Consider the following 21091-nt stretch of genomic DNA (forward strand, 5'->3'; position numbering starts at 1 on the left):
CTATTGCGATCTCATCTTTAATAACAGACTCGAAAATCTTAACCACTGACCGAAGTCAGGCTAACCGGCCTATAATTTCCCGCCTTCTGCCTCCCTCTCTTCTTAAACAGGGGTGTTAAATTAGCCACTTTCTCATGCTGGCATTGCCCGGGATTAGTAGGATACTAGGTGATGCTGGAGATGGCTTGCACCATTTTGATTTCTTGAGCCACAGAAAGGATTTGCTATCTTCTGACAGGCAAGAAATTCCTCTCACTTTCACTTTACTTTGTATTTTACTACGCAGGGAAGGGGTGGACTTCGGAGTATCCCTGTCTGACTTGTTGATCAGTTCAATGCGTTTAATCAACATGGAGCAATGATTTTCTGGGCATGTCATGTTGCATTATATTTAACATCCCTTTAAGGGAGACAGTGGAGTAATGGTCATGTCACTGGGCTGGTAATTCCGAGGCCTAATTGAATGATCTGTGGTTTGGATTTCAATCCCATCATCGCAGCTGGAGAATTTAACTTCAATTAATAATTATGGAATGTAAAGCTGGTCTCAGTAATGGTGACTAAGGGTTATTACTCATTTATTTTCTTTTTGGCAAGAAAATCATTTGTCCTTGCGTGGTCTGGCCCACATGTCCAGAGAGACAACCATGGGTGGGATTCTCCGACCCCCTGCCGTGTTGGAGAATCCCCGGGGCGCTGCGCGAATCGCGCCACGTCGCTCCAACGCCCGGACGCGATTTCCCCGCAGAGTGGGGAATCAGCACCATTGGCGCCGGCGTGGTCGGCGCAGTACCGGTCGGGGGCCGCTCTCACTCGATTCTACGGCCCGAATGGGCCGAACAGCTGTAGCAACAAACCAGAATCCCACCAGCGCCGTTCTAACATGCTCTGAGCCGGCGGGACCTCGGTGTTGAAGGGTCCGGGGGAAGCCTGTGGGGGGGGGGGGGGGGGGGGGGGGGGGGGGGGGGGGCATCCAGTCCATTGTGACCTGGTCCATGATCGCGGCATGGGCCGCTCCAGCAATGTGCTGGCCCCGTGTGGCCCGTAGAATCGGGCGCCGGAAGGCCTGTTGACGCCGGAGTAAAACACTCCCTTCTTTACGCCGGCGTCAACTTAGCCGCGCGATGGGAGAAACCCGCCCCTTGTGAGTGCATCTTGATTTTAGGGGGAACAAAGAGAGGCCTTGCCACATCGCATGAAATATAAAGAGTTCAGGAGAACCAAATTTGAGAAGGTGTTCATGGAAGAGCTTGATATAATGACCAATGTTATTTGTCTTTTGTAATCGCCTCCCATAGAGAGTTACTTCAGAAATATTAATTCTAGTTAGAGCTCACATGGATGTAGACTTTCATTGCCCTTTGAAAAATGAGTCCTTTGCACAATTGACTTTGTTTGTTTGCTTTTATTGTCAAGAAAGCAAATGACATAGGCAATTGGGACTCCGTTGGAATATCCATTTTTCTTATTTGCATGCTCAGATCTGATTTGGCTCCACATTTACTTTGATATCTTATGCCTAATTGAAGGGGGAGTGGGGGATGAGTTTGAATGTTTCACTGTCCCAGGAAAAGGGCTTCTTGAGAAAAAGAGATGCGAACAACATGTGCTGCCAAGTCTGAATCTGATGTAACACTTAAAAGATAACTGATCTGGCAGTAACCACTCATGTTATCACAGAGCCATGGGAGTGAACCTGATGCTGTCCAAGGGGATGAGGAAAATCTGAAAGATTTGAATTACACTCTATGGCCTTTTCGTATATAGATATGTGGTTTATAGTGGCGCTTATATTCATTATGTTCAAACTTGCACTGATTTGAGTGTGTGGGGTGGTTGGTGGGTGGGGCGGGGAGGGGGTGTGGGGGGAGCCAGAAGGGTTGCTTTAAAAACTGAAAAATGCCACACACTGTTGGAATGGGAGTTTTTATATGTCTTAGGTGATGTTTTGACAATGCTTCAAACAGATTGTCGTCTTTTGCGGTTTCTTGCACCCATCCGGTGTCACGACTCCTAATGAACACAAATTGGAATGTGGATGCCTGAAATTCCCATTATGAGCAGGAGAAATCAGTTATTTTATACTTGATGCAAAAACCCACCACCAACTCGTGTGTAAGGAAATGTTGCTGCAATTATATAGGGCTTTGGTGAGGCTACTGCAGAACTGTGCGCAGTTTTGGTATTTTTGGGGCTTTGGTAAGACATAGGATCAGAATTAGGCCAGTCGGCCCATCGAGTCTGCTCCACCATTCAACCATGGCTGATATTTTCTCATCCCCATTCTCCTGCCTTCTCCCCATAACCCCTGATCCCCTTATTAATCAAGAACCTACCTATCTCTGTCTTAAAGACAGTCAGTGAATTGGCCTCCACAGCCTTCTTTGGCAATGAGTTCCACAGATTCACCACCCTCTGGCTGAAGAAATTCCTCCTCATCTCTGTTTTAAAAGGATCGTCCCTTTAATCTGAGATGGTGTCCTCTGGTTCTAGTTTTTCCTACAGTGGAAAACATCCTCTCCATGTCCACTCTATCCAGGCCTCGCAGTATCTTGTACGTTTCAATAAGATCCCCTGTCATCCTTCTAAACTCCAACGGGTACTGACCCAGAGTACTCAAAATTTCCTCATACGACAAGTTCTTCATTCCAGGGATCATTCTTGTGAACCTCCTCTGGACCCTTTTCCAAGGCCAGCTCATCCTTCCTTAGATATGTGGTCTAAAACTGCTCACAATACTCCAAATGGGGTCTGACCAGAGCCTTATACAGCCTCAGGAGTGCATCCCTGGTCTTGTATTCTAGCCCTCTTGACATGAATGCTAACATTGCATTTGCCTTCTTAACTGCCGACTGAACCTGCACATTAACCTTAGGAGAATCATGATCAAGGACTCCCAAGTCCCTTTGAGCTTCTGCTTTCCGAAGCATTTCCCCATTTAGAGAACAGCCTATGCCTAGATTCCTCCTTCCAAAGTGCTTAACCTCACACTTTTCCACATTGTATTTCATTTGCCATTTCATTGCCCACTCTCCTAGCTTGTCCAAGTCCTTCCTCAGCCCCCTTGCTTCCTCAATACTACCTGTTCCTCTACCGATCTTTGTATCACCTGCAAACTTAGCAACAGTGCCTTCAGTACCTTCTTCCAGGTCATTAATGTATATTGTAAAAAGTTGTGGTCCCAGCACAGACCCCTGAGGCACACCAACTAGTCATCGGCTGCCATCCTGAAAATGACCCCTTTATCCCCACTCTTTGCCTTCTGCCAGTCAGCCAATCCTCTGTCCATGCCAGTATCTAACCCTGAACACATGGGCTTTTAACTTATTTAACAGTCTCCTATGCGGCATCTTGTCAAAGGTCTTCTGGAAATCTGAATAAATCACTTGCTTGTTACCTCCTCAAAAACTCTAACAGAACTTTTAGACATGACCTCCCTTTGACAAAGCCGGCTGGACTCAGTCCTATTTACCATGCACTTCCAAGTGTTTTCGCGATCTCATCTTTAACAACAGACTCTAAAACCTGACCGAAGTCAGGCTAACCGGCCTATAATTTCCTGTCTTCTGCCTTCCCTCCTTCTGAGAGAGGTTGTTACATTAGCCACCTTCCAGTCCCCTGGGACACTTCCTGCCTCCAGTAATTCCTGAAAAGATCATCACTAATGCCTCCACAATTTTCTCGGGCTATCTCTTTTAGGACCCTGGGGTGTAGTCCATCCGGTCCAGGTGACGTATCCACCTTCAAACCTTTCAGTTTCCCCAGAACCTTCTCCTTAGTAATGGTCACTGCATTCACCTCTGCCCCATGGTTCTCCTGGAGCTCTGGGATCCCACTGGTATCGTCCACCGTGAAAACTGCTGCAAAGTAACTATTCAGTTCGTCTGCCATTTCTTTGTTTGCTATTATTACTTCACCAGCCACATTTTCCAGTGGTCCTAATGTCTATTTTTGCCTCTCTTCTTGCCTTTTATATATTGAAAAAATATTTCCTATCTTCTTTTATATTACTAGCTAGCTTGCACTCATACTTCATCTTCTCCCCCCTTATTTATTTTTTAGGTTGTCCTCTGCTCACTTTCAAAGGCTTCCCAATCCTCTGGTATCCTTCTAATCCTCGCCATTTTGTTTGCTTGTTTCCTTCGCCTTCATGCTGTCCTTGACATCCCTTGTTAGCCTGGATGCCTTAACTTCCAAAAAACCCCCTGCCATTGCTTTTCCACTGTCTTCCCTGCTAGGCTACTTCTCCAATCAACTCTGGCCAGCTCCTCCCTCGTCTTTGTAGTTACCCTTATTTAATTGTAATACTACATCTGATTGCAGCTTCTCCCTCTCAAGCTGCCAGGTAAAGTGTGGTCACTGCTCCCTAAGGGTCCTTCATCTTAAGTTCCGAATAAAGTCTGCCTCATTACACATCACCAAATCAGAATTGCCTGTTTCCTGGTAGGCTCTGTCACAAGCTGCTCCAAAAAAACATCTCTTTGACATTCCACAAATTCCTTTTCTTGGGATCCATTACCAACCTGATTTTCCCAGTCCATCTGCATATTGAAGTCCCCCATGATTATTTTAATATTGCCTTTTTTACATGCCTTTTCTATCTCTTGATTTATTTTCTGCCCACATCCTGACTACTACTACTAGGGGGCCTGGACATAACTCTCATCAGGGTCTTTTTACCTTTGCGATTCCTCAACTCTACCCACAGAGATTCTATGCCTTCTGATCCTATAACGCTCCTTGCCTATCGATTAACTTTATTCCTTACTAACAATGCAACTCTGCCCCCTTTGCCCATCTGCCTGTCCTTTGATAGGACATATATCCTTGGCTATTTAGATCCCAGCCCTGATCCCCTTGCAGCCACGTCTCTGTGATGCCCACAACATCGTACCGGCCAATTTCCATGTGCGCAACAAGCTCATTTACCTTGTTCTGGAAACTGCATGCATTTCGGTACAATACCCGCAATCCTGCATTGGCCACCTCTCTTTTCACACTCTCCTCAGTCACTCTGTCCTGTACTGTGGCTTTTTGATTTTTGACTATGGCTTCTTTGCCTTACACTTTCCCCCTTACTGCTTTTGTTTCTGGCCCGGTTTTACTTCCCTCTGACTTCCTACATTGGATCCCATCCCCCTGCCACATTAGCTTAAACCCGCCCCAACCAGCTCTAGCAACCCCCCCCCCCCCCCCCCCCCCCCCCAGGACATCTGTTCCAGTTCTGCCCAGGTGCAGACAGTCCGGTTTGTACTGGTCCTACCTCCCCCAGAACCAGTTCCAATGCCCCAGGAATTTGAATACCTCCCTCTTGCACCATCTCTTGAGCCATGCATTCATCCTATCCTGACATTTCTACTCTGACTAGCTCGTGGCACTGGTAGCAATCCTGAGATTACTACCTTTTGACATCCTACTTTTTAGTTTAATTCCTAACTCCCTGAATTCAGCTTGTAGGATCTCATCCCGTTTTTTAACTATATCGTTGGTGTCTATGTGCACCAGGACAGCTGGCTGTTCTCCCTCCTCCTCCCCCCCCCCCCCCCCCCCCAGAATGCCCTGCAGTCACTCCGAGACATCCTTGACCCTTGCACCAGGGAGGCAATATACCATCCTAGAGTCTCGACTGCGTCCGCAGAACTGCCTGTCTTTTCCCCTTACGATTGAGTCCCCTATCACTATAGCCCTGCCATTCTTCTTCCTTCCCTCCTGCGCAGCAGAGCCGGCCACGGTGCCATGAACCTTGCTGGTGCCTTCCCCTGGTGAGCCATCTCCCTAAACAGTATCCAAAGCGGTATATCTGTTTTGCAGGGAGATGACCGCAGGGGACTTCCTACTGCCTTCCTTCTCTTGCTCTGTCTTTTGGTCACCCATTTTCTATCTCCCTCAGTAACTTTCACCTGTGGTGTGACCAACTCATATCCACAATCTCCCTCAACATCGCGGATGCTCCAAATGAGTCCATACGCAGCTCCAGAGACGTCAAGTGGTCGAACAGGAGCTGCAACTGGACATGCTTCTTGCACGTGAAGGAGCCAGGGACAGTGGACATGTCCCTGAGCTCCCACGAGGAGCATGACATGGGTCTGGGATCTCCTGCCATATCTGAAACCATAGGTTAACTTGTACAACTACAATTCCAAAAAACAAAAAATAAATAAATAAATATACAAATGAAAAGAAAAACTACTTCCCAGGTCACTTACTAGGGATAAAAAGCACCTCCTCCACACCCAGCTTCGAATTCCCACCTGGCTTCAAATTCCCAAACTCTTCGCTGTGTCTCACTCTGGCTGTGTCTTCTCTGGCTCACTGGGAGAACTCACTGGGAGAAGACTTGCATTAGTGGGGCTGCAATGAAAGCTCACTCCAGCTGAGCATCCACAGTCTGAGTGTAATCAAGACACAGAACCGTTGGATAGAAATGGAACTAAAAAATGTGGAGATGAGGATGTTGCAGTTGGACAGTGGAGTTGCTGAAGAACTTCTGTGACTATCTTCAGTAAAGGAGCAGCTGGATGGGGTAATTGTCTACTCTTGATCCTATTTCGTTGTAAGAGTAGTAGCACAGTGGTTAACACTGTTGCTTCACAGTTCCAGGGACCTTGTTCGACTCTTGGCTTGGATCACAATATGTGCGGGAGTCCGTTATCTCTGTGTCTGTATGGATTTCCTCCGGGCGCTCCGGTTTCCTCCCACAAGTCCTGAATGACGTGCTTGTTCGCTGAATTGGACATTCTAAATTCTCCCTTGGTGTATTGGAACTGGCGCTGGAGTGTGACGACTGGGGGGATTTTCACAGTAACTTAATTGCAGTGTTATTGTAAGCCTACTTGTAACACTAATAATTATTATGCTGAGGCTGGAATCGCCGGATTGGGAAAATGGGGAGGTTTCCATCAAGGGCTCCCAGCCTCCAACATCGGTTTTACTCCAATGCAGAGTTGAAAATTATCATTGAGCTTTTCCAATTTCTCCGCCTTTCTTTTGCAAAGGTGTACAATCTCATCCAAGCACCTGCACTTTTTATCAATCCAGATAGCGAGTCTCCGCAGGCTGTTCAGCCCGGAAGGTGAAATTCCACAGACAAAATGTGATCCTGTCAACCACCAGAACCCCAATATGTCCTGCCTGTTGTGAAATGGAGTGGAAACCCCAGGCTGGTGTTCCTCCTTGGATCTGGTGAATCCAGTGATTTTTTTTTGTGTGTTGAGGTTTCCATTGGCCATGTGATTGAGGAGCGAGTGGTGCAAACATCCCATTGCCACCAGCAAAAGCTGCTGCTTTTGGCAGATTTCCCAACAGCTCTTGCAAAAGATTGCATTGAGCCTTGTGGATCAGTAGTTCTTTGCCTTGGAATGTACAGACTAGGAGGTGATTCATTGACTGCAGAAGCTAACCTCCATTTGATAAACATGGTGGCCCTGTAAAACTACCAAGGTTTGTATCATCTTCTCCCAGATCACCCGAGGTCTCTATAGTGACGGCTTCCATCTTCTAATCATAGCATGGCAGGAAAAATGAAATTAAATTGTGGAATTTTTGTCTGGCGTTGTGGAAGTCTTGTGGTGCAGTGGGTAGCCTTCCTGCTGCTCTGGATTAGAGTCCTACCTCAGGACATGATGGCCAAGGAAGATGCGTTCATAACGCAACCAAACTGGTCAAACTGTAAAATCTTTCCAAACTCGCCAATGACTGGTGGTAAAAGTGGGAGAGACTCCAGGTGAAGTGGCACCCCTCAATCTATAAACCCCTGGCGACAGACTAGTGACCTGTTCTGGAAATTACGAGCTATGGAAACCAAATCTACCTTGGTGAATCACAAGCTGCGGGAAGAGAATTGGAACAGGATTGTTAGATATTGGGATTGGCAGCTGAAAATGGGCATTGAGTCTTTTCCGATCTCTGAGACCGAAGAACGTTTGCCTGGCGAGGATTGTCATCCTTGTGCGCTCCATGAACTGGATTGTTGGGCTTATTGTGGTGGAGTCCGATTGTAGAGTGTGCACATGGCAATAGGTTAAGTGGGTGAACAACGTCCTGCGGCACCCAGATATTCAAACCAAGAAACTTTAGTTTTAGTCATTTTGTAGGATGTGCTGCAGAGGGGTTTCAGATGGGTGTAGATTCCACTCTTGACCCTGGCTATCACCCTCCTGTCATTCCCCTGCTGGACACCAACCTGTCCCAATTCAGAATGGCTCCTGTCTTAATTGTGGAGGCTGAAACCCAACCTCCATCAGAACCTTCATGTGAGGCGGTGAAGAACATTGACGTTTTTATTAATCTATAGAAAGCTAACTTGCTCGATTTTCTTCCTGTAACTAAAGCTTTGTATGATGAGTAGCATGCCCTCCAACCTTGGGAGCAAGTCACTGTGCATCTCTCATTTGACTAATGCTGCATGCCCAAAAGGATGTGTAAGAGTTACTTGTCACTTTCTTTCCCTGCTCTTCCTGCCAAGGTTGAATTTTAAACTGGTCACCTTGCTCTCTGATCAATTAAAATATAATGAACCCCTGTGCACTCATAATGACATGATGATTGATGTGGCTATTCTTGATGTTGGACAGCTGTATCTGATTACATTTATCCCCCAGTTGCTGTTTGTAGCGAGTCATTGGGTTTGGAAAATGAGCATTGTTTTATAACTCGGAAAATGGCTTTAAAAGGGATTGATTTAAACAGCATTGAATTGAGCTAAGTGTTTGTGATGGTGGTTTAAGCTGGCAATTAATTTGAATTAACGTTCAGAAAAAGTAGGCCCAATAATGAGCTGGTTTTTCAATCTCCATTGCTGTTGTTATCAGCAGTCACTGAAATCAGCATAATCAATCTCTGCTTCCTGTTTAATTGTTAACCAAGTAATTGGCTTATTTGTAGCTATTTAGCTACCTTTAGTAAATTAATAACTTGGAATTCTTTGGGAATTGTTCACATTTGCTCAGCAGTTTTAAGAGGGGACAAACAGCAATCGTCCTAGGGTTTAACTTTCACATACTTTACGCAAGTATGTTAACTGACCTATAACATTTGTGTTACAGCTGTTAGCCCCCCTCAAAGGCAAAATGGATCATGTACATTCTTACTGAACAGGCTGATTGTATTTAGGTTACATGTACCATGGAATCAGTTAGCTCAGTTGGCTGGATAGCTAGTTTGTGATGTGGAATGACGCCAACAACACGGGTTCAATTCTTGTACCGGCTGGGGTTATTCATGAAGGCTCTGCCTTCTCAACCTTTCCCCTCACCTGAGGTGAGGTGTGGTGACCCACTGGTAAAACCGCCAACAGTCAGCGCTCTCTCTAAGGAGAGAGCAGCCTATGGTCCTCTGGAACTTTAGTGACTTATATTTGACCGTGTCAATACAGTTGTTAACCCGTTACATAGGGGACAGAGGAAGGTGTATACTCGAAGGTTGACAGGTATTCGCAAGTCTATGCTCTATGCTTGACCTCATTCACAACATCTGGAAAATAAAGTGCGGGATTCTGTTGAAAGATAAATTTTACTTACTGGGGAAGGCCTTGTGTATAACCATGAGTTTGGTCCCAGGTTGGTTAAATATCACACACTGGCTATGTTTATTTTGTGTGAGGTATCGAAGAACCTCTACAGTGCCGAAGGAGGCCATTTGCCCTCTCACCGACCCTCAACCCACTCCTCGCAGTATCCCCGTGACATCACCTAACTTACTGGTCAATTTTAACATGGCTGGAGTGGCACGGTGATGCAGTGGTTAGCACTGCTGTCTTATGGTGCTGAGGACCCAGATTCGATCCTGCCCCAGGTCACTGTCCATGTGGAGTTTGCACATTCTCCCCATGTTTGCGTGAGTCTAACCCCCGCAACCCAATGATGTGCAGGTTAGGTGGATTAGCCACACTAAATTGTCCCTTAATTGGATAAAAAAAATAATTGGGTACTCTAAATTTATGTTTAAAATTTTTAACATGGTCAATCCACCCAAACTGCACATCTTTGGACTATTGAGGAAACTGGTGCACCTGGAGGAAACCTATGCAGGTACGGGGAGAAGGTGCAATCTCCACACATTTTGCACAGACAGTCACCCAAGGCCGGAATTGAACCTGGGTCACTGGCGCTGTGAGGCAGCAGTGCCAACCACCGTGCCGGCCTTATCCTTTCCTTGCAGTCTTACAAGCTTAAAATAAAATATTGGGGTTTCTGTCCAGTATCTTAGCCACATGTGGGCTGGGTTTGGGGAAACATGTAGGTTTGGGGAAAATGCAATTTGTGTACTTTTTGCAATTTATGAACTGCACACCTGAACCATGCAAGACTTTTCCCCTGATTTTTATTTCCTCGTACAGCTTTTGAGTTTGCAGTTCAGTTCACAAGACATCTTGAGTATGGGTGGAGTGTGGATGCTGAGTTTGAAGGCCTGGTTTGAAGGCCTGATTCCTTGCTGCAACATGGTCCTGCTTCTCAACCTTGTTCAAGTCAATGGAAATGAGCAGGTTCTTATACTTTTTTTTATCTAGCTAAAGCAAGGAATCTTGTTTTACAGTCCAAACTTGTCTGTTTAAATCGCAGTGACAAACATGATAAAAGAGTTAATCCATATATTTTTAAATGCAATATAGCAATTTCTCCATGTGTAAAGGTACTTTAACGCATGCCAACACCTGCACATGATTTCTAAGGACTGTCATGTCATCAAGTGAGAATAAAACTCCGATATTAATTCTTTCCAACAGATTGGGACTAATTGCTCAAAGAATTGTGCCAAATATTTAGGCACTCCAGTGTTTTGGAAGTGTTTATTTTATTGAGGTGAAAACGTTGATCAAGTGGAATTGTTCTTAAATTATGTTTCATGGAGGAGCAGAAGGAGCAATGGAGGGATACCAGGCAGATGTTAGGCCTGTAGTGGTTAGCTTACCTTGGCACGGCAGTGCCCTCTGATGAATCGCTGCATTAAAAATATACCTGAGTGGCAAAACATTTTACACTTCCCTTTCCGAATGTTCCAGGCTCCTGGAACAACAGTTTTGCCCCATTGGTCTTCAAGGGGCTAATTTTTTTTTTTAGGGCTTATTAAACCTAACCTGCATCAGCACATGGAAAGTATGTGGGAGGAAATACAATTTCTCTGTAGTCTTCACAATGGGGATGTTGACCTCTGAAGCGGTGCATGTACTTCTTGCACCTTAGACCTTGCCGACCCATAGAGGCCATGCAAAAAATGGCATGGGGTCAGGCAAAAAATTCCGTGTTTTGTGACCCAATTTTCACTTCCAATGGGACAAAAACCCAGCCCATGGACTCCTTTCTTCAAAAGTAATGCATGCATAGACTTTACTTAACAGATTAAAATGTGGGAGAATACATTATTTGATAATGCACTTGGGCTGGTCCCTACAGACCTTTGTCCTAACCACAAGATTTTCCTGGCAAGCAAGCCCGGCGAGGCACTGAATGATCAGTTGGTGCTTTCCAACTCTCCGTTTTCTCAGTGTGCAGTTGTGCGACATTCAATTCTGTTGGGAAGTGGTGGTGGGGAAGGGAAGAAAATATTCTTGGGTAGTTGGTGGCTCGTGCTGCATAATATAAACTGTGGAGTTAATACCTTTCTAATCCATTGCAAGATTATAGATTACTATTAATCCGTGTGCCTATATGGGTCTGCCTTCATCTCCACAGATGATTATTGTCTGCTGGGGATGTCTGATGACATTAGATTTAACAGCTGACAATCGTGCAAGCCCTCGCTGGTCAGCTGTAACTGATTTGTAAAATATTTATATTTAAAAATTAGATCCACATGCCGAAGAGCTTAGAATTCTCATTCTATCTTTTACTGTCTATTATATTCAAAGCTCTTAATTAAATTATAGCTGTTAACTCTTCCCTACCCTGTTATTTTATACTTATTCTGACCCTCTCACGTAACAACTTGTATGAGAGGCTTGTTTCCAATCCATAGTCCAGCTATGAGATGGCGATTTTTTTTTAATGCACGTGGTGAGCTATTTAACCTTTAGGGGATCCTTCCTCTTCAGACATCTGTCCCATAAAATATGGGATCATCCCATATTCGTGCCATTTGTCCTCGGTCCCAGGTTAACAGGTTAACAGGGCAGCACGGTAGAATAGTGGATAGCATCAATGCTTCACAGCTCCAGGGTCCCAGGTTCGGTTCCCGGCTGGGTCACTGTCTGTGCGGAGTCTGCACGTCCTCCCCGTGTGTGCGTGGGTTTCCTCCGGGTGCTCCGGTTTCCTCCCACAGTCCAAAGATGTGCGGGTTAGGTGGATTGGCCATGCTAAATTGCCCGTAGTGTCCTAAAAAGTAAGGTTAAGGGGGAGTTGTTGGGTTACGGGTATAGAGTGGATACGTGTGTTTGAGTAGGGTGATCATTGCTCGGCACAACATCGAGGGCCGAAGGGCCTGTTCTGTGCTGTACTGTTCTAAATTCTAAATTCTAAACTTAATTTGGGAATGGGCCAGCAAGCTGCCAAGGTGGGGATCACCATCCCCATGCATGGGTAAGTACTGCAAATGCACAAACCTCACTGGTACAACACTCAGGACAATTAGCGTCCTGGGTTGCCTCCATGTAGGATGCTTATTGTCATGTGTGCTACATCAGTGAGTTTTATGCACTTGCAGTATGCACCCGTGCATGGGCACTGTGATCTCCAAACAGCTTGCGGACACGTTCCCAGAGTGGTGCCTGTGACTGCCAGAGGCCACCTGCAGCCATCCTTGCTGTCCTCATTCCCCTGCTCTTGCAGCTCCGCAGTACCCTCCTCCACATCTCACCTTCTTTCTCTTCTCTTTCTCTCCCCCCCCCCCCCCCCCCCCCCCCCCCCCCCCCCAACTTCCGCTCCATAAACTTGCAGTGCCACTCTTGTATTGCTGGCAGCTTCCCCAGCTCTTACAAGTTCGGGCTTATGCGAACGCACCTCTTGAACCTTCCCCTAGGACTCGTTCACTCTGCCAAGGGTAGTGATTGGGTTGGGGAAAGCTGGTTAATTTTTCTAGCCTCTAGTCCATGTGCTAAGTTCAAAGTTGCCACATCTACCACTATGCTGGCTACGAACATATGAACTAGAGGTAGAACAGTCAGCCCCTCTAGCCTGCTCTGCCATTTAATTAGATCATGGTTAATCTGAATGTAACCTCAACCTTGCATTCCTGCCTACCACACCCTTGGTAATCAAGAATCTAGCTAGCTCTGCCTTAAAAAAAATTCAAGGACTCTGCTTCCAGCATCTTTTATGTTTTCAAAAGTGTTTTTATTGGGTTTTGACATCTGGATTCTCTGGCGGGATGCTCCGTTTTGCATGGGGCTGCCCCACAATGGGAAACCCCGTTGACCAGCCAGCATAATGGAGCATCCCGCTAGCGGGGTGAAACAGAAATTTGGCGCAGCGGAGCGGAGAATCCAGCCCCCTATATTTCAGTCCATAAATTACATATTACCAAAGAAAACTGGCGCAAAAAGAAAAGGGAAATAAGAAAGACAAACAGAACTCAGCGCATACATTTACATGCAGTTGTCTTCGCTCCTGCCGTGGCCATGCCCCCCCCCCCCCCCCCCCACCTTTAGCTGGCATACATATGTTACAATCCCCAGTATGGCCATTGCACATATTTACAAGTGTCTATTTACAGTTTAGTTTGGGCTTCAAATTGACCTTGGACCAGTTCCCTGCGCCTTTGTCCCTTGTCCCTCTCGTTCCCGTTGCGTGCCTTCACTCCTTCCCTCTTCTCTTTTCTCCCCCCCCTTCCTATACCTCTTTGTCCCATGGCTCGTTTGTGACTCACCCTTACCCAACTGGTTGTTGGCTACGAACAGATCTCTGAACAAGCTGGTGAATGGCTTCCACTTCCTCTGGAAGTCCTCTTCTGACCCCCGGAAAGCAAATTTCGTATTCTCCAGCCTGAGAAATTCCGCCAGGTTTGAAGGCCAGTCTGCAGCTTTGGGTGGTGCTGCTGATCGCCAACCAAGCAGGATTGTCTGGCAGACGATTGTCTGGCTAATCTGAAACCTGCAGGGCTCCATTGCCTCAAAGACGATTGTCAGTCCCTGACCAATCTGGGGCAAGCCCAGAACATGTTGGTGTGGTTGGCCGGGCCCACCACCTTTTTAAGAAAGCGTTCCAGGGATTCATGACCCTCAGATGTTGCTCGTTATGCTTTCCTTAATTTGCTCTGTTTTAATTACCTTTGCTCAAGAGGCGCCAGGTATATTTTTGATACCACCACAAGGTTCAAAACCGAATACTGATCAAAGACTCGATACACCAATTAGTAAGTTTGAAATCAATGCACATTTATTTACACACACAGTCAATTATTACTCATGCACAAACTCTACTCACTAAACTACAGCTACTACTCAAAGCCTATACTTAGCTACGGGTGCCTACTCAGTCAGAGGAACATTGACCGTTGTCCGATTCTGAGGCTGCTGGCTTCGAACTGGTATAGGATAGTAGCTAGGAGCGCCTATCTCATACCGTGCGTTGACCTTTGACTTACCTGGCTGGTGCTTGGCGGGTCTCTCGTTGCTGAGAGCCAAGGCCAAGATGAAGGTGAAGAAGAAGAGAGCGATCTGACTTTGGGGACTCCTCTTTATACCCCAAAGGGTTTTGCACCTTTCTGGGCGGCCTTGAACTTGGCCCCAATTAATTGGACCATGTCCCAATCATTTGTATTGATTCTCTCCAATAAAGGGGTCGTTGCTTGATCACCGGGCGGGTCCTAGGTGACCGTTGGCCTGCCTTTGTTTTAGTCTCCACTGGCGCCGGGGAGTCTGCCCTGGTACCGATTGCTTAAATGTTTCTCTTTTGTCCCCGGAGATAGCTCATTGCTATGCTAATGGCTTGTTGTATCGGTTTTGTCTGGGAGCTGCAAGTTCCAATCCACAGGCAAACCTTGCACCTCTTGTTTTCCTAGCACTGTCCATTTTTCCCTTTTACTCTTTGCAAGTGTCCATTTTGGAATCGGGACGTGGCCACTCCAGGTGGCTACACAGAGAAAAAACATCCTCTTCATCTCTGTTTAAAATGGGTGGCTTCTTCTTTTTAAACCGTTGTCTATTCACTCACAAGATGAAACACCCACCCTGCCAAGTCCCCTCAGAATCTTGTATGTTTCAAATCACGCTGCCTCTCACTCTTCTAAACTCCAGTGGATGCAAGTCAAACCTGTCCTACCATTCCACATCAAACAACCTGTCTATTCCTGGTCAGATAATGTAACAACAACTAAGGATCTAACTTCACCTTCAAGTTAACATGAGTTGATATCACACACTTGACATTTTCACTTAGAGAAGTATGTGTTCATCCTATTATGTGTCGTGGTCTCTGCATCCATTCAGAAGGCAGGCTGCAAAACAACTTTGTGCTTTCTAAAAGCTCAATATCTTAATGCACATGGATTTTTTATATGACATGGCCCACTGTGAGTAGATAAATACCATGTTAATGATCTTGTGTAATGTAACATCCTTGTGCTGGTAAGGTGGTTCTACGTCTAGCTCTCCCGGACCCGATGATAGCCATGATGTGGAGATGCCGGCGTTGGACTGGGGTGAGCACAGTAAGATGTCTTACAACACCAGGTTAAAGTCCAACAGGTTTGTTCAAACGCTAGCTTTAAGAGCACTGCTCCTTCCTCAGGTGAATGAAGGAGCCTCACCTCAGGAAAGAGCAGTGCTCCGAAAGCCAGTGTTTGAAACAAACATGTTGGACTTTAACCTGGTGTTGTAAGACTTCTTACTGTGCTCTCCCGGACCCAGAGCTGAATTCCGATGTCTTTAATTATTCAAAGGTTGTCTGACAGATGACTGGGGATTGGAATTTCATAAATTTCTATTTTTCAAAGTCCCCTTTCCAATTTTGATGTATGGGAGACAGTTTTTTTTTATAGATGGCTATATGGTAAATCTTCCACATGCCTTGTCTTCAATTGTACTGAATACAGACCCTATGATCATTGCAGTAAACTTGTCAACACTCCTAGTGAATCTCTAGATTTGTGGAACATTTTGGGTCTGACCATGGTTCATTGTGGCGTTGAATTAAATTTAGCTTTCTTCACCTTCAACTTCCTCACACCAGCCCTGAGAACTTTATCAAAGATCATCTGCAAGATTTTGGCAATGCTGAAGCACTATCTGCAGAAGCCTGTCCATTATTCTTCCATCCATTTGCGTTTTTGACAGCTGCTATATTTGCTACTGTGAATAGTGAGGCAAGATAAATGTCCTTCTGTATTTAACATACTCTTCCGTCACATATTCCAAGCAGACATGTACTCTGAACAAATCCCATGAGAATTGACTCCCAATAAATGTGTCTGTCCCAAAACCGAGTGGAATCTAGACATACAGCGAAGTGCAGCCTATCAATATCAGTTGCTTTAAATAAGAACCTTGTTACAGGGCTCTAGTAAGGTTCCTGAAGTATGTCATAGATTTAAAGCCACCCTAGCTAATTTATAACAGTGATATGTGTCACCCTGGAGATGGTGTGAGCTATGTATGGTCGGCTGAGGCTAATTTTGGAAAGTTGAAGGTGGCTATTAGAACAGTATTTTTATTAATAGACCTGGGTGTCCTTGGTGCACCAGTCGCTGAAGGTAAGCATGCAGGTGCAGCAGACGGTAAAGAAGGCTAATGGTATGTTGGCCTTCATTGCGAGAGGTTTCGAGTATAGAAGCAGAGATGTGTTGCAATTATACAGGGCCTTGGTGAGGCCACACCTAGAGTACTGTGTGCAATTTTGGTCTCCTTCTCTGAGGAAGGATGTTCTTGCTCAAGGGAGTGCAGCAAAGGTTTACCAGACTGATTCCATGGATGGTGGGACTGTCAAATGAGGAGAGATTGACTAGGTTGGGATTGTTCTCACTGGAGTTCAGATGAATGAAGGGGGATCTCATAGAGATTTATAAAATTCTAACAGGACTAGACAGGGTAGATGCAGGGAAGATGTTACCAATGATGGATGGGTCCAGAACCAGGGGTCAAAGTCTGAGGATTCAGAATAAACCATTTCAGACAGAGATAAGGAGACATTTCTTCACCCAAAGAGTGTTGAGCCTGTGGAATTCATTACCACAGGAAGTAGTTGATGTTAAATCATTGAATATATTCAAGATGCAGCTAGATATAGTACTTGGGGAAAATGGGATCAAAGGCTATGGAAGAAAGCAGGTTAGGCTATTGAGATGATCAGCCATGATCGTGATGAATGTCGGAGCAGGGTCGAAGGGCTAAAAGGCCTCCTCCTGCTCCTATCTTCTATGTATCTTTGTATCTGATGTTACTAGAATAAGTTGAATTTGGATTTTCTATAGCTTTTGTTCTATTCGTTCAGGGGATGTGGGCTGGGTTTGCACTTATTGCCTTTGAGCTGAGTTGTTTTGCTAGACTGTTTTGGAGGAGATTGAGAGTCCGCCACATTTAGTGGGTCTGTAGTCAGATGCAGGCCAGACCAAGTAAGGATGGCCTTCCCTAAAGGACATTCGTGACGCAGATGGGTTTTTAAAAAAATCAGCAATGGTTTCATGATGATTATCATTAGAATTTCATTCCAGATTTCTATTGAATTTAAATTTCATTATCTGACTTGGTGGGATTCGAACTATTGAATCCTCCGAGCATTGCCCTGGGTCTCTGGATTGCTAGTCCCAGTGACAATACTGCCTTCCCTTTATAGTTGTAATTCATTGAAAGTATTCATTGAAAGTAGGTGAGCACAAGTAGAAAACTCACTGTGATATCCCACATGGGGCCCACAGGGTGGGAATGCTTGACTTCCCTGTCCTCGCGGAGTACAAGCTCAGGGGATCTCAATTAGCTAGAGTATATAAGGTTGGACAGTAAGGCACTCGATACCTAGTAGGGGTCTATCAGAGAGTGTAAACATACTATTTAAAAATAAGAACAAAGTGTCCTTATTAAACATACCGTTCTATTATCGCAAGAAAAGTTACATTTGAATGCTTTACTAACCAAAATGACTTTTAAGAAATAACAATGCATTGACAAGGGTAGCACATTAAACACACTGGGTGCAATTCTTCCGTCTCACCCGGTGGGTTTGGTGGCAGGTAGGAGCGGAGAATCTAGAGTGAGCCAATAGATTGGAAACCCACCAGCATCAAATCAGGCTGAAACACAGGTTTCTGGCCTGTGGCTTGAACCCACCTCCTTTTCTGCTTCATAGGTGGAAAGTGCTCCCACAAAGCCAGGCTGACATCTTCTTCAATAAGCCTCCATTCGAGAGGAATTCTCAAATGTCCCATGTATCTATGGTGAGTGTAACCAGTCACCGGTGCCAGATCTGGTTGCAGTGGTAGAACTTCATAGCAAACACAGGGTGATAAATGGAATAAGTCGGCGATGCAGCACTGAATAATCTCCTGATCACATTTAATCCTTTTAACCATCCTCAATGGCTGACCATTGAACTGCCCTGTATCTTAATAGGATTTGTGTGGTGAAGCACTTTATTAACACAATGCTCTTCTATGGGTTGATATCAGTTCACCTTGTTTTGTTTCTTATGAAATGATTGATTTGTAACATCCGGAGCCTGAATGAATTTTTACATGCAAGGTACAAACTTAAAAAGCCATCATGCGATATTAAAATATCTGTCATGGAGGTGATTCATTTGAGATTGATCAGTTTATTTTGGTTTATAAGATCAATTCACCTGTATCCCCCTAATTGCAACCTTTCCCTTCTATGGGCAATGGCTTGGGTGTGACTATAGTCTGCAGCACGCTACACAGTTAGCTAGGTGTGTGTGTTTATTTCCTCGAGAGTTGAAATAATTACACCACCCCCATTTCTCAACCACTACTGTCTCCTATTGAAGCAACATTGTGCTTGTTTATTTCCCCCTTTGCTTCGAGACGAGAGAAGCCAAGTTTTATTTCGAGCAGGAAATGTTATGGAGGGGTATTTAATTGAGGTGGGTCAATGGGAAGAAGCCAATACCACTGGCAGGAAGGTGGGTAACCAGAAGATATGTGTAAGGTCATTTGTTTAAAAACCTAGAAAGAAGATGAGAAATGCAAGTGAGCTGTGGCCATCTGGGAGATGTCTGCAATTGTGCAGATTCACTAGTTTTCCTGTGAAAAATATTCCCATCATTGCAAAATAGAATATCCTTTCAACTTGTAAAAAGCACCACTGGAGGGTCATTGGGCGGATTCTCCGTTCCCCGACGTCGATTTTGTATTCACCGATTGGGTGGAGAATCCTTTTTTGCGATGGAACAGAGGGGTCGCCTGTTTCAGATGCTCCACCCCCTCCAAAGCGGTGTCATCGAGGAGCACGCTGTTGGGACGGCTTCAGGACGTCACCTGAAGGCCCGCCCCCGATGGGCCGAGTTCCCGACTGCACAGTTGACGTGTGCCTCAGCAGTCGGAATCTGACGTGGTGGCTGCGGACTGTGTCCTGTGCCGCCAACAACGCCGCCAATTGGACTAAGAAGGGAGATAGATCTCTTGGTTGCGTGGTGTTCCGAAAACAACCTCTCACTAAATGTTGGAAAGACCAAGGAACAGATCATCGACTTCAGAAAGCATAGTACAGCACCTTTTATCATGTGATCTTTTGTCACTGATGTTATAGACTATGGTTGGAATTTTCCAAACTTTCTTCTTGGGCTGGTTTGGCGGCAGGTGTGGGAAATCTCACGAGAGCCCCAACATCAGGAAGTCTTGTTGTTATTAGGTGCTCCCTGCCAGTGACATAACTGGAGTCCTGATGCTATGTCCCACTCCTGGTTAGATAATGCCAATGTGAATTATGGCTGGTCTCCCACGGCGTTCACCTGGTGGCCAGACCCTCCGGAGGAGTACAGGTGAGTGCTTCACTCTGGGGGAAGAGGGTTATGCCAGGGGTTGGGTGGGGGTGGGGGGGGGGGGGGGGTGGGGGGGGGGGGGGGGTTGCTCGCGGCACGAGTTAGTTCCATTTTAAACGTTTTGTGCATCACGGTGGCCTTCAGAAAATGGTGCCTGATCTTAAAAAAATAAAGTTGTTGGTAGGGCATGCCCTATCCGAGTCTGTCCCACAAGTCATGGGACCCATCCCTTTTAGTTTCTGTCTCTATCTTCCTGACAATGCAGCAGAGAAAGCTTCACTGGTTCCTGCCACGCTCCAGCTTGAATTTGGATTTGATTCTGGACTTGCTGCTGTGATGACCTGTGCTGCTGCAGTATGGAATCAGATTTGCAGCATCACTGAAGTACCTCCCCTTTCCCAGGAAGACTAACCTAACGGCTGAGAAGAAGTCGAGCAAGTTGTTTCCCTTTTCCAGCCTGGCCCCTTTAATGCCTCTGAAGTCCACATATTCTCTCTTTCCCAGGAAGTTAAAATATCCAGTGTATAATTCCCAACTGCTTCGAAACCGTGCCAGTGTTCCCAGAATTTGGGGATTTTGAGATAGTGATCAAATGAGAGGAGGTTGCCAAAATGAAAAGGCAGAATACTCGCAGTGAACACTGTTGATGAATCTTGGCTGCTTTTATATACGGCAGTTTGAACACTCCACTATTGACTTTTGACACGAGTAGTTCTGTGTGACCACAATAATCTCTATTTGGCATGCATTTAATATTGGAAAGTTTCCTCCTGCTTGGAGTTGTAAAAATTAATTCTGTGATTTTATTTTGCATCACTTGAAGCGACACACATTTCACCTCCAGCTACTTTGTCGCTCACTCCTGCATGAGGAGCACCCCCCACCCCACTTCAGCAATGGCACAAGGCGCCGCCCCCCCACCCCATCGCATCCCCTCTTGTTCGTTTCTTAAATCTCTCTCCATCAACTTCACTGGGCCCAACACAACTTTGCCCTCCCAGACTCGCCATGTTATATCGTTCATGTCTTAAAAATACAGCTTGATATGACTCTGAACTATCCCACTTTCAAATTTGGATCATACTGTAATTCATTGGGATGTATTTTCCACTTCCCTGATGGTGGGTTTGAAGTTCAGGGACTGCTCATAAAATCGAGTGCATGACTTTTCCACCACCTGTCCTTGACCTGTCTGCATTTTGTGTGTGTGTGTGGTGGGGGGGGGGGGGGGG

At 45.6% G+C, this 21091-nt stretch overlaps 1 protein-coding gene across 3 annotated transcripts in view; it reads left to right on the forward strand.

The window, feature by feature from the left end:
* The window catches only part of LOC119953891 (endothelial cell-selective adhesion molecule-like), a 148328-nt gene that overhangs the window by 38820 nt on the left and 88417 nt on the right, over nucleotides 1–21091 (forward strand). The window contains exon 1 of one of the 3 annotated variants that reach the window (XM_038778525.1): nucleotides 10463–10483. The exons of the other annotated variants lie outside the window; for them this stretch is intronic. The gene's annotated coding sequence lies outside the window, so the exon portion shown is untranslated. Of the gene's footprint in view, nucleotides 1–10462; nucleotides 10484–21091 lie in introns of those variants that run through there. 3 annotated transcript variants of the gene reach the window in all.

The sequence above is a fragment of the Scyliorhinus canicula genome, chromosome 19 (assembly GCF_902713615.1).
Source record: "Scyliorhinus canicula chromosome 19, sScyCan1.1, whole genome shotgun sequence".
Classification (NCBI taxonomy): Eukaryota; Metazoa; Chordata; class Chondrichthyes; order Carcharhiniformes; family Scyliorhinidae; genus Scyliorhinus; species Scyliorhinus canicula.